We start from the raw sequence: 10,383 nt of genomic DNA on the forward strand, positions 1-10,383 counted from the left end.
TATGCAATAAGATAGCTAGGGTAAGGAACTTCAAAGCAGCTCAGAGAACCAAAGTGTTAATGTCAAAGCCATGCTACTACCAAGTAAATAGAACTTACTTTTGCCAAGGTTTAATCCCCTAGAGATGAAAAGATATTGGCTGGGTAGAACATGGATAAATAAAACTGAAAGGTGATCAATATTCTACGGGACTGACTGCAGCTGAGAGACAAGCTGGAGCTGCAAGCATGTAGGCTGTCTCTGAGCAAGGGCAAAATATTTAGGATAGATGCAGCTTAAAGGCTAGAGGAGATCCATACTGTTATCCTCTTAATTGTGTTTTTGTACCTCATGTCTCCCAATACTGTATTTCTGCAGTAGTTAGTAAATAACACTGTTTAAGAAAGTCCATATGCATTAACACATCCACAGACATCTCCCAGAAAGCAGTCAGCTGCAGGATTCAAACCGCAATTTGACATTCTAATCATTCTGCCACTGGGAACACATCACTCCGTATTTACGTGTATAGGTACAGAGCTGTTTGGTGCCTGCTGTTATTCCTATAGCACAAGCAGCTTTTGAGCCTAGCTATTGCAAAGCATGTAATTTTATTAAAAGGGCAGCATACAAACATCGAGGACTTAAAACTATGTAGTTGTCGTGGGAACAGTGAGGCGAAGTCCAAAGTGTTTCATTGCACAAAGCAGAAAAAACATGTTAATTTAATGTCTACTCTTCTCTTCCTGCCTAAAGATGATCCCATAAACCCTACAACTGACCCGCTTCCATTTACCAAGTCTCAAGTTATAGCTCAAGTAGCTTGTCATTTGTAGACTGTATCTGTATTGCTCATCTGCGTGCCACCTGCCACGTTTAGGAAGTTTCACAGTTAAATATAATTCTTAACCTACCACAGTTCATGAAATGAAAGTGTATGCATTTTACATAATTAATAATGTCTGCAATGACTTAAATTGTAAAAAACAATTATCAGCCATGTTAGAATTATTGCAAAGCAAAATACACAATTGCCAAATCAAAATGCATGGATACAGGAGTAACTTTATTTGGAAAACTATATATTTTTAGGGCAACTCAACTAAAGCGCTAGACTTTCAGGTAAAGCATAGAGCTAAAAGGATAATATAATAAAGTAATAACTAGCCAACTTTCAGGATGCACCTACAAATATTATACATGCTTCTTTCCAGTCATAATGAAAACAGCTGGAGCAGACAATTGTAAAACACACAGTGCAGAAAAAATGAAAGTACAAATCAACAATACACAAGCCATAGATCAGAAATAACTGCTGGAAGTCCAGAAAAAAAGGAGATGTATCTTAACACATAAATATAATCTTCATTATCTGACATAGTTAAATTATGCAGGCTGCACAGACATCTGCACTTAAATAAAATATTTACAGCTGCATCTGGAATCAAACTTTGCAATGTTTGTTCAAACAGGGACACTGAATAACAGTTCCTCTCATGCTGGCCTATAAAATATGCAGCTCGAGATATTACTAGTCAGAACTGAACTTAGACTATCTTTCTAGCCTAATAACCCGATTTGTATGTAAGAGCAAAGAGAAGCTGCATTGTAGAGTTATGAGTTCTCATTCTTTTGTATTATTACTTTTGTTAAAGCAAACTATTGTAGCCACTGTATCAAAGTAATTCATGAAAATTTTGCCCTTTAGGTCTTTTTGTACATGAACTTCCAAAACAACTTAGGATGGTGTAGCTGATTTATAACCATCTAGCCCAGTCTTCCCATCTTCTTTAAATAAGCATTTAAGAAGCCAGATCCACTGATTCTGCAACCAGAAGGGGAAGACACAACCCACACTCCGTTATCACATCCATTTGGGGCTGAAAGCCACCTAATTGTGAGGCTCAATCTGCCTCCCCAAGAAGATTTACTTTTTAAATCCATCATTGCCTAGCTGCCTGCATAAAACTATCCTTGAACAAAAACAAGAAGAAGGGAAGCTTGGGGTTGCATTCTAGATATCTTTACAGCTGCTTTTATGCAAAAGATACAGCTTCTTTGCAAACAAAGAACTGCTTCCTGTACAACATAGTAATAATCTAAGAATCATAGTAACTAATCTTCCTAACCTGGGACACTAATCAGCAAGTGGGGCACTAACTGAGCAATGTCAGTGCTCCTCACTTCTAAGATGTTGTCTTGCACCAGACTGACAAATTCCCTCACTGTTATCATTGATGTGAGGCAATGAATGACAGTGGTGCGAATGCGGACTTGTAAGATGAATATTTTGTGAGTGGACTGTGATGTGGCCCCAAAAAGATGCCAGTTCAAGGAATACCAGGAGGCTGGAAAAAAGCTGCATTTGAACAGGATGCTTTCCCTTTGCGGGCCAAACTGCTTTCAAGCTCAGAAAAGTTCAAAGACTTGCGGATTGAATTGATCTCTCCACGTATTAAGCTATTTAAGCATGAAAAGGCATCTCAACTCAATAGGGTACCAGCAGTAGGAACAACTATTAGGAAATCCTCCGTATCTTAGAACATTTTCTCCACAGAGTTACTTCTTCTTTGGGTGACTCCAGTATATATATAAAATATAGTATATAATAGTATATAATATATACTATTTAGGATTTTATTTTCAGCCTTTCCAAATTCCTTTTATGGCATTACTGCTGCAGTGGAGCTCAATTCTGACTTCTTTCTCTGGCTCTCAGAGTCTGTCATTCATAAATTAAGGACATTAAATTTCACCACAATCATCCTAGCTTTCTGGTTTGCTTTAATATTCAACAAACAAATGGGATTAACAGAAAAGAGAATTGTCTATTTGTTTTTCCTTCCCATGGAACCAAATTCACCTCTGTGAGAGTTCAAAGAAGAAATCACAATGAACTGCAATATTTGAAAACCTTCTTATAAACTATTTTTACTCAGACTTTTGACAGGCACGTTTCAGCTTTCTCATATCAAACAAATGTGTATGTTCACTGCAGCTGTACTCGCAAAAAAAGCCCTATTCCAGAGAATTTAATTCTTCTTCCATCAGATTCATAGATAAGGCAAAAAACATTTTTAGGCAATATTTCAGTAGAACAATGTATACGGTATAAATCCTGTACATTATACACCACAGGGAACACAAGAAATACCTGTTTCTTCATGAAGACCTACCTACCCTAAACCTGTTCCATGAACAAAAACATTTAATTTAAAAGACTGGAATGACTCCGTCTGCTCTTCTATCAAAAAAGATACACCACAAACATCCATTATCCAAACTGATCATTTTAGATAACAAATACAGTGAAACTGCATCTAGAGTGAAACACAGTAAGTTGAGCAAGAACATACAACTGTTAAAGGCAGGAAGTGAAAATTATTGAAGTTCCTTTAAATTGCAGGTGGGAATTTGACACCCAGAATGTAATGATTAGTGTTGAAGTTTAGTTGCAAATAAAATATAACATATAGCAAATCCACCACATCTTCCATGTATACCGACTAAGATTGTTTTTCTAGGCTACTTTTTACTCTCTGCACAACTTTTTCGTATCTTTTATCTTCTTATCTTACAGAATCAGTATATTCTCCACAAAGCATGTTCTCTTCCTGTCTTCTTATTGAGAAGTGAATAAAACGTGTATCATCTTCACAAAAAACGTGCCTGTAAAATAACCACCATGATTATGGTTGAGTATCAAATATCAGTAATATATAGTATATGGAACACTACTTGTTGTAGATCTGTAGATTAAATATTTTCGTATTTAATATTTGAATATCTATTTGTTGTGGCATCAAGGCTATAGAAATTATGCAATTAAATGTGAGCTCTGAAACTCTCATCAAAACATCAGTAACCAATATTGTCTTCCACATTACTGACATTTTAGAAGGTTGCTAGTACTTGGGATGGAATAGAAAGTACTAACGTGCAAGAAGTTCCTCTGCACATTCTGCAGTCACAGGAGTAAGAAAACTTTTCTGTACATCTACCCTCCAGACCACTTACAAGCCGAACGATAAAGAAAGAAAACCATAGCTGAAGAAGTTATTCATGCAAGTTTCTGCTGAAAACCAGATGACCACCTGAATGTTGCCCACAGGCAGAATGACCTAGAAAGTTCTCAGATATGACTAAGATCATGAAATTACGTTTTTTTAAGCCTTTCAGCGTAGTGTCCTTGGTTTGGGGGAAAAAGGGCCACTCCCAGCTACCATTCTTTTGGTGCCTACCACCACTTTGTGGTTAACAGGGAGATGTGAACTCTTCCTGGGATGGCAAGTGCTTATGGCATTCGCAAGCGTCAAGGGAACGGTACTCCGAAAGAGGCTATTAGGTCTACTGAGCAAGAGAAATCACCTTCTCTTCAGAGGGCTCTGGGCCCATTTCTGCTCACTGCCCAAGCAGCTCCACTGGGAGTGAAATCAGCACGGAGGCACACAGATTTCACTGACAAAAGGATTCTGCCACAAGCGTGCATCTTTTTTTCTTCAAAATACAGTTAGGCAGCGTCGCTGCTCCTGCTAAGCTCATGTTCTCCACTCTAGCTGGCTTTGTCTTAATACCACTTTTTTCTAATGCTTTCCTTCACTTCCCCCATAAGTCTGTGCTTAAGTTTTACTGCTTTTGAAGGGCTTTCTTATATTTAGCCATCAAAGTCGCATTGATGTGGTCGTTGCAACCATGTGTGTCAAAGGTACCATCTTCTTTGGGTGAAAGACTGAATATAGGGCAAATTTCATTAGTTCTTCCTTTACTTCTAATGTTGTACTTGCACACAGATAAAATACATAAAATACCATATATTAAAAATCTTCTGTTCGTTCATCCTTTTCAAAGCATGCAATATCATGCAGTTGACATTAACCAGCTGAGTAATACACTGACACTGCTGAAGCTTATGACCTAAATTTAAAAAAAAATCAGATGAGTCTATAGACTTTGCAATGCAATATTGCTAATTTATTTTGACAAATACCTGCAGCAGTCACTTGGAGAAAAGGCTAGGGAGTTAGTATAACAGTACGGAAATGAGGTTTTATTCTTTCAAATTGCATAAAACAATAGACATAAAAATGAAGATATTATTTAAATAATTACCTGTGTTTCACCCAGACTCAGAAATAAAAAACACTTGCTCTTGATTTTATTAGTGACTTTTATCAGTGGCTAGAGACTGCAGTATCAAGGTTGCAAATACTCAAGAGACTTTATTTTGAACACAAAGCTTTATAATTAATTGATTAATGGATTAATTAAAGCCTGGAATTATCACTGTTATGAAAAGCTATGAAAATTACAAAAACCTCTATGTACAGCCCAAACTTGTTTTCATTTTTGTGTGAAGTATGTAAGAGCATTCTCCACCACAAAAAACATAATTAACCTCAGTCCTGAGATAGACTCTTTATAAATACTGGTATACACAGATATTGTCCTCCCTGCAGGGGTGGAGTCTCAACTGTTGTGATGCAATACAAATTCTTGAAATAGATTTTTATTTCATACTGCAATTTTATTTCTGAGGAGATACAACAATTGAATACAAGAAAAATATGTCAGGACATGAAACAGCTAAGCAAAAAGAACTTAATTTAGTGAACAGAGAAAATGAGACAGAAGGAAAACCTGGTTTGGGTCTTCTTTTATTTTACCACAAACTGCCATAATGTCTATTTTGACAACTACCTTCTTTGGAATTCAGTGAGAGCTTCTATTGCCTTGACAGTCTGTACTCATAAAAATCTTCCACCCCAACACTGATGTTAGGTGAAGGATTTACAGTATTTTGAAATTATTTGAGGACTGCTTTAGAATTAATGTTTAATAATTTAATTTAAAACACAATTTTTAATAACTTTCAAGCTCTTATTGAGTTAAACTTTGACAAATGCTCTAAAATGCTGACTGCTAATAATCCATAACAGCCTAAAATTTGGGACTAAATAGAAAATAGCATTTTTAAGCTAGAATAGAAATATACCATCCAATAGAAAAAGCATTTTATAAATAGAAATAGAAGTGCACTTTATAAATACTAGTTAACCCTAGCATAAGAATCTTCCCCTCAGACCAGATCTACCACATCTTTAGATAAAATGTTTTAGAAATCAAAGTAACAAAATGACTCAAAACAATTCTGAAGGACCCACGGAGTCAAACGAAGGTCAGCAAAAGCTGTAGAACAAGTTCTGGTGTGTTTGTATATGTCTATGGTACAGTTCAGTGTCAAAGACGATATTATCTTCATTCACCGCAACATTTCAATTTTTTTTAAGGGTTAGCAGAGCAATGCCCTATTTTGTTTTATTGTGTTAGAAGAAAACAGATCCTCTCAGGAATAATTTCTTCCGTCACTTTACCTGCTTAAAAACAGTACTTTTGACCTGCAGGCCACCAAGTATGCACAAATCCCACTGAAGTCAGTGGAAACAGCAGATAGAAAGAAAACCAGGCCACTCAGTTCCTCGAGGTTGTAATTCTGTAACCTAGAAATATGTTTTGCTGTGGGAGTGATACCACAAGAGGTTCTTCAAGTATGAGTAAAGAACAGGAAAACACTTCATAGTGACACTGGATGTGTGATGGTGTGTTGCTGACTCTGAGAAGTGTTACTGATTTCATAGAAATAATTGAATGCTCACTAGTAAACAAATCACAGTGCCACATGTTACCAGGTAATAATTTTCTCTTTTCTGAGTCTTAAATAGGAATACATATGCACTGAACTTAATTTGTAAGGTCTGATGGATGATAAAGGATGGATGGTTTGCTAACTATAATTTACATCCTCAGAATTTCTTTGGTAATGCCCGGCTCACCAAACAAAAAAGTTGACAAGATATATAATCACTCAAGGAAAATTTCTACATTCCTCACTCCCTTATTAGCTTAACATACATCAGGCTGTACATTTGCGTTTTACTAGAAAAACTATTAAAAAACAACTTCAGCATTAACAGCACCAGATACTTTCCTCCCAATAACAAAAGGCCTATACCATGATTTATGCTACTGGAGCCACAGTTGGTAAACCAATAAGGACGCAAAGCAAAATATTTTTAAACATTAGTGCACACTGCAAGCAATTGGCATATTCATCACAGATAGCGTATGATTCATTACCCTGGTTTTGACAGCTATTCTCTAATTACATCACCAGGCTAGAGGCTAAAACTCACTATGCATAATAAAACCATGCCATGAAGAAACTCTTTGTAAAATTCAGTAAACTATTGGACGGAGTTTTTCAGTATAACTAATAATGAAGTCAATATATGAAAGAGAGCTGACAAAAAATAAATTACATCTTCTTTAGAAAGAGAAATAAAATCTACAGATCTTTTCATCTTAAACTGAATTCCAACGTCTTTGTTAGCTATAACCCAGTTCCAGTGACTTTTCATTCATATGCCCATTCATACTACAATAGGAAAACCTGAAAACTACAGGAGGTCCACTCCAACTGTCCTCTGACTTGACTGAACTTTGAGTGGTGCTCAACACCATAAACTCCCAGCTAAGTTTTCAGACTTGGGTCTCTCTGTAAAACCAAAACTTATTACAATATTCACAAGAACACCAGCAATCAAAATGAGTAGAAGGCCAGAGTTATAAACACATGAATTTACACTCCAGGACAGAGCTGTCCATGATAATTTTAGGTGTGCAAGCCAAGTTTGCATTCCCCCCCCAAAAACCCAAAACCATAATATACTGTTTTTTTGAGCGACCAAGGAGATCTGCAACTCAAATAAAACACGTTAATTAACATAGTGATTGAAGATGTCCTCTTTAAAACCTTCTGCTGTCTCACATAGGTTCTCATGCCTATCAGTTAACTGGCCAAACACCTCATGCTGAGATAAAGAACGCATTAGAAGAAAAGACATCTGGCTAAGGCTGTGGTTTTCCCATGTCAAGAACAGCCCGCATGTGCTGCCTGCACATACTGTGTAACAGAGCACTGAAACCAGTCCCGCAGGCTGCGGGAAGGAACAGACTGATGCTCTAAATGCCAGTTTAATCCCAGAGGTTGTTACTTTTGAGCTGCACTGACTCCACGTTAAAAGAGAAACAGGCACAGTTGGGAATGTCCGTGGCTCACAAACACAAGGTTTTTTTCAAACTACAGAGAGCTGTAAATCATTACTGTGTAATATTTACGGTGACTGGTTATTTACTGACAGCTCCGTTGCATTTCTCACTGCTGTATCTGAGATGTCACCCTTTTATAGTGTGTTCCCATACATCACTAGGGCAATTCCAAGAGCTATACACTGTATCACCTAAATAGCAAGAGACAGCATTTCATCTTATAAAGAAAAGACAGGAAAGGAAGCCCTTGTATGAACATACAATATAAACTGTAGGAAAACAATATTAATGTGGGGATATAAAGTAACAAAGAGTACATTTATCAGACAAAGAAAATACAGAGCAGGAGATCACCACCAGTACTCTTAAAAGAAATCTATAGAAAACACAATCTGCAAAATCTTTAGGCAATCTCCCATTTTTCACGTTACCTCAATACCAAGAATTGTATGCCAGTCTTTTTCAAGGGAATTTATTACTCAAGTGACATTAATAGTTCTAAATAAGCCTTCCCAGTTAAATGGGTTAATCACAGCTGAGATGACTGGCACTAAGTTCACAGAAATCAAAACTAGTTCTGAAAAGGGACTGAAGTATGGAATAGATTTCAACTTGGAAGTCACGGTGAGGACTACAGCTGGCAGAGCAAAAAGACTAGGGTGAGAGCCAAGAAAAGAAACAGAGAAATGAAGAACCCGAGATCAGATACTGATCTGAGGTGAGATGGCAGGGCAGGGAGATGAAAAGGAGAGAGAAACCTAGAGAAAAATGGGACTGAATTCTACCAGGGCCTGAGTCTAGGTTTCTGTGGCTATGCAAGTGAAATTATACAGAATTTAGTAATAATCTGTTGATTTGAAAAGTATTTTTAGTATTTAAAAATACTTCCTAGTATTCTTATTGAGTATGATTTTTAAAACTTCATGAGTTGAAAATCAGTGTTTTCCTTGCAAAATCTGAACCCCAAACCTGTCAGGACCCTGAAGAGATCTCAGTCCAGCCTTACAGTCCAGACTAAGACAAAGACATTAGCACTCTACAATAAAGATTGTAAAGTAATTTTTGTTGACAGCCTGCACTTAATTTTTTCCCGTTTCCTAATGAAGTAACAACATTAGCTGTGTTACACAGCTTCACTACTAAATGTGTTTACTTTTAAAGAAGGGGAGTGGAGCTATTACCTCCCAGGCAAAAAACAAAGCCTTCATCTTTGCTTAACCTGAACTATAACCCCATATATTACACCAGCATTTTCAGGTAACAATGAACAATCCATCAAAGAACATAACCTAAAACTTTCCTCTGCTACACTTCAGTACAATGGAAACAGTAAATGCCAGCTGGCCTTTTCCTTGCCTCCTGGTCCTGAGAATTTACAAAGAGCAGCATCTTTCAGAATTGAATTTTTGAAGACTTAGTTTTCCATCTCAGTTCACACATAGTAGACAGCACCCATTTTAAAGTACACTGTTTAAAATTATTACCTCCATACCAATAATCTGCTCAGCATTCCATCCACTTTGCACCAGTTTCACTCTTCCCTGTACTTTTATTGCTCCATGCAATACCTTATAACCAACCTGGTGATTTCTTAAGAGGTTTTGTAGGGCAGTGACTTGTGCACTTTGCCTTTCACCTCTGAATTTAGAACTGTAGTCTTTTTTGGAAACCAAACAAGCACATGTACATTTAGCGCATGTTGCTATCTTTGCTCTGGAAACAGAATGATCAAAACGCCGTAAGATGGTATACAGGGCATGTAGCTAATAATTTGTACTTGGATATCAACATCTATACAATGGGGTTTTTTTTCAGAGAGAAAACAAAGCCCCCCCCCTTATGAGGTTACAAAGGGACAGCGCAAAGATCTTCTAGCACATCTCACTAGTTTCTCTATCCACCTACATAGCTTCAGCTTCCAAAAGTTTCTTTGTCCTACTTTCATCAATTACTTTATGGGAAATTAACTGTCTTTTTATGTTTCAAGGATTATTATATATGCTACATGTTCAGGTACGGTGTTACGTGCAACAACGTACGGCACAGAAGCAGGTACACAGCTGTTGGGCTGGATCAGGCTGGTACACTGCAGCCCCTCACCCCTGCGCATACAGACGGGCACACGGCACTAACGACAGTAAAACGGACAGCGTGCTGGCTTCGCAAACACCGCTGATGCGGCGGGCTGCCGGCACCCACGGCAAACTTTCGGCAAAGCCCCGGCAGGAGCCCACCGGGGCGTTCGTGCGTCCGTACGCCCCCCCGGCTCCCCTCTCTGCGGGCGGGGGGGCCGGCCTG

The sequence above is a fragment of the Aptenodytes forsteri genome, unplaced genomic scaffold (genome assembly GCF_000699145.1).
Source record: "Aptenodytes forsteri isolate BGI_AS27 unplaced genomic scaffold, ASM69914v1 Scaffold153, whole genome shotgun sequence".
Taxonomy (NCBI): Eukaryota; Metazoa; Chordata; class Aves; order Sphenisciformes; family Spheniscidae; genus Aptenodytes; species Aptenodytes forsteri.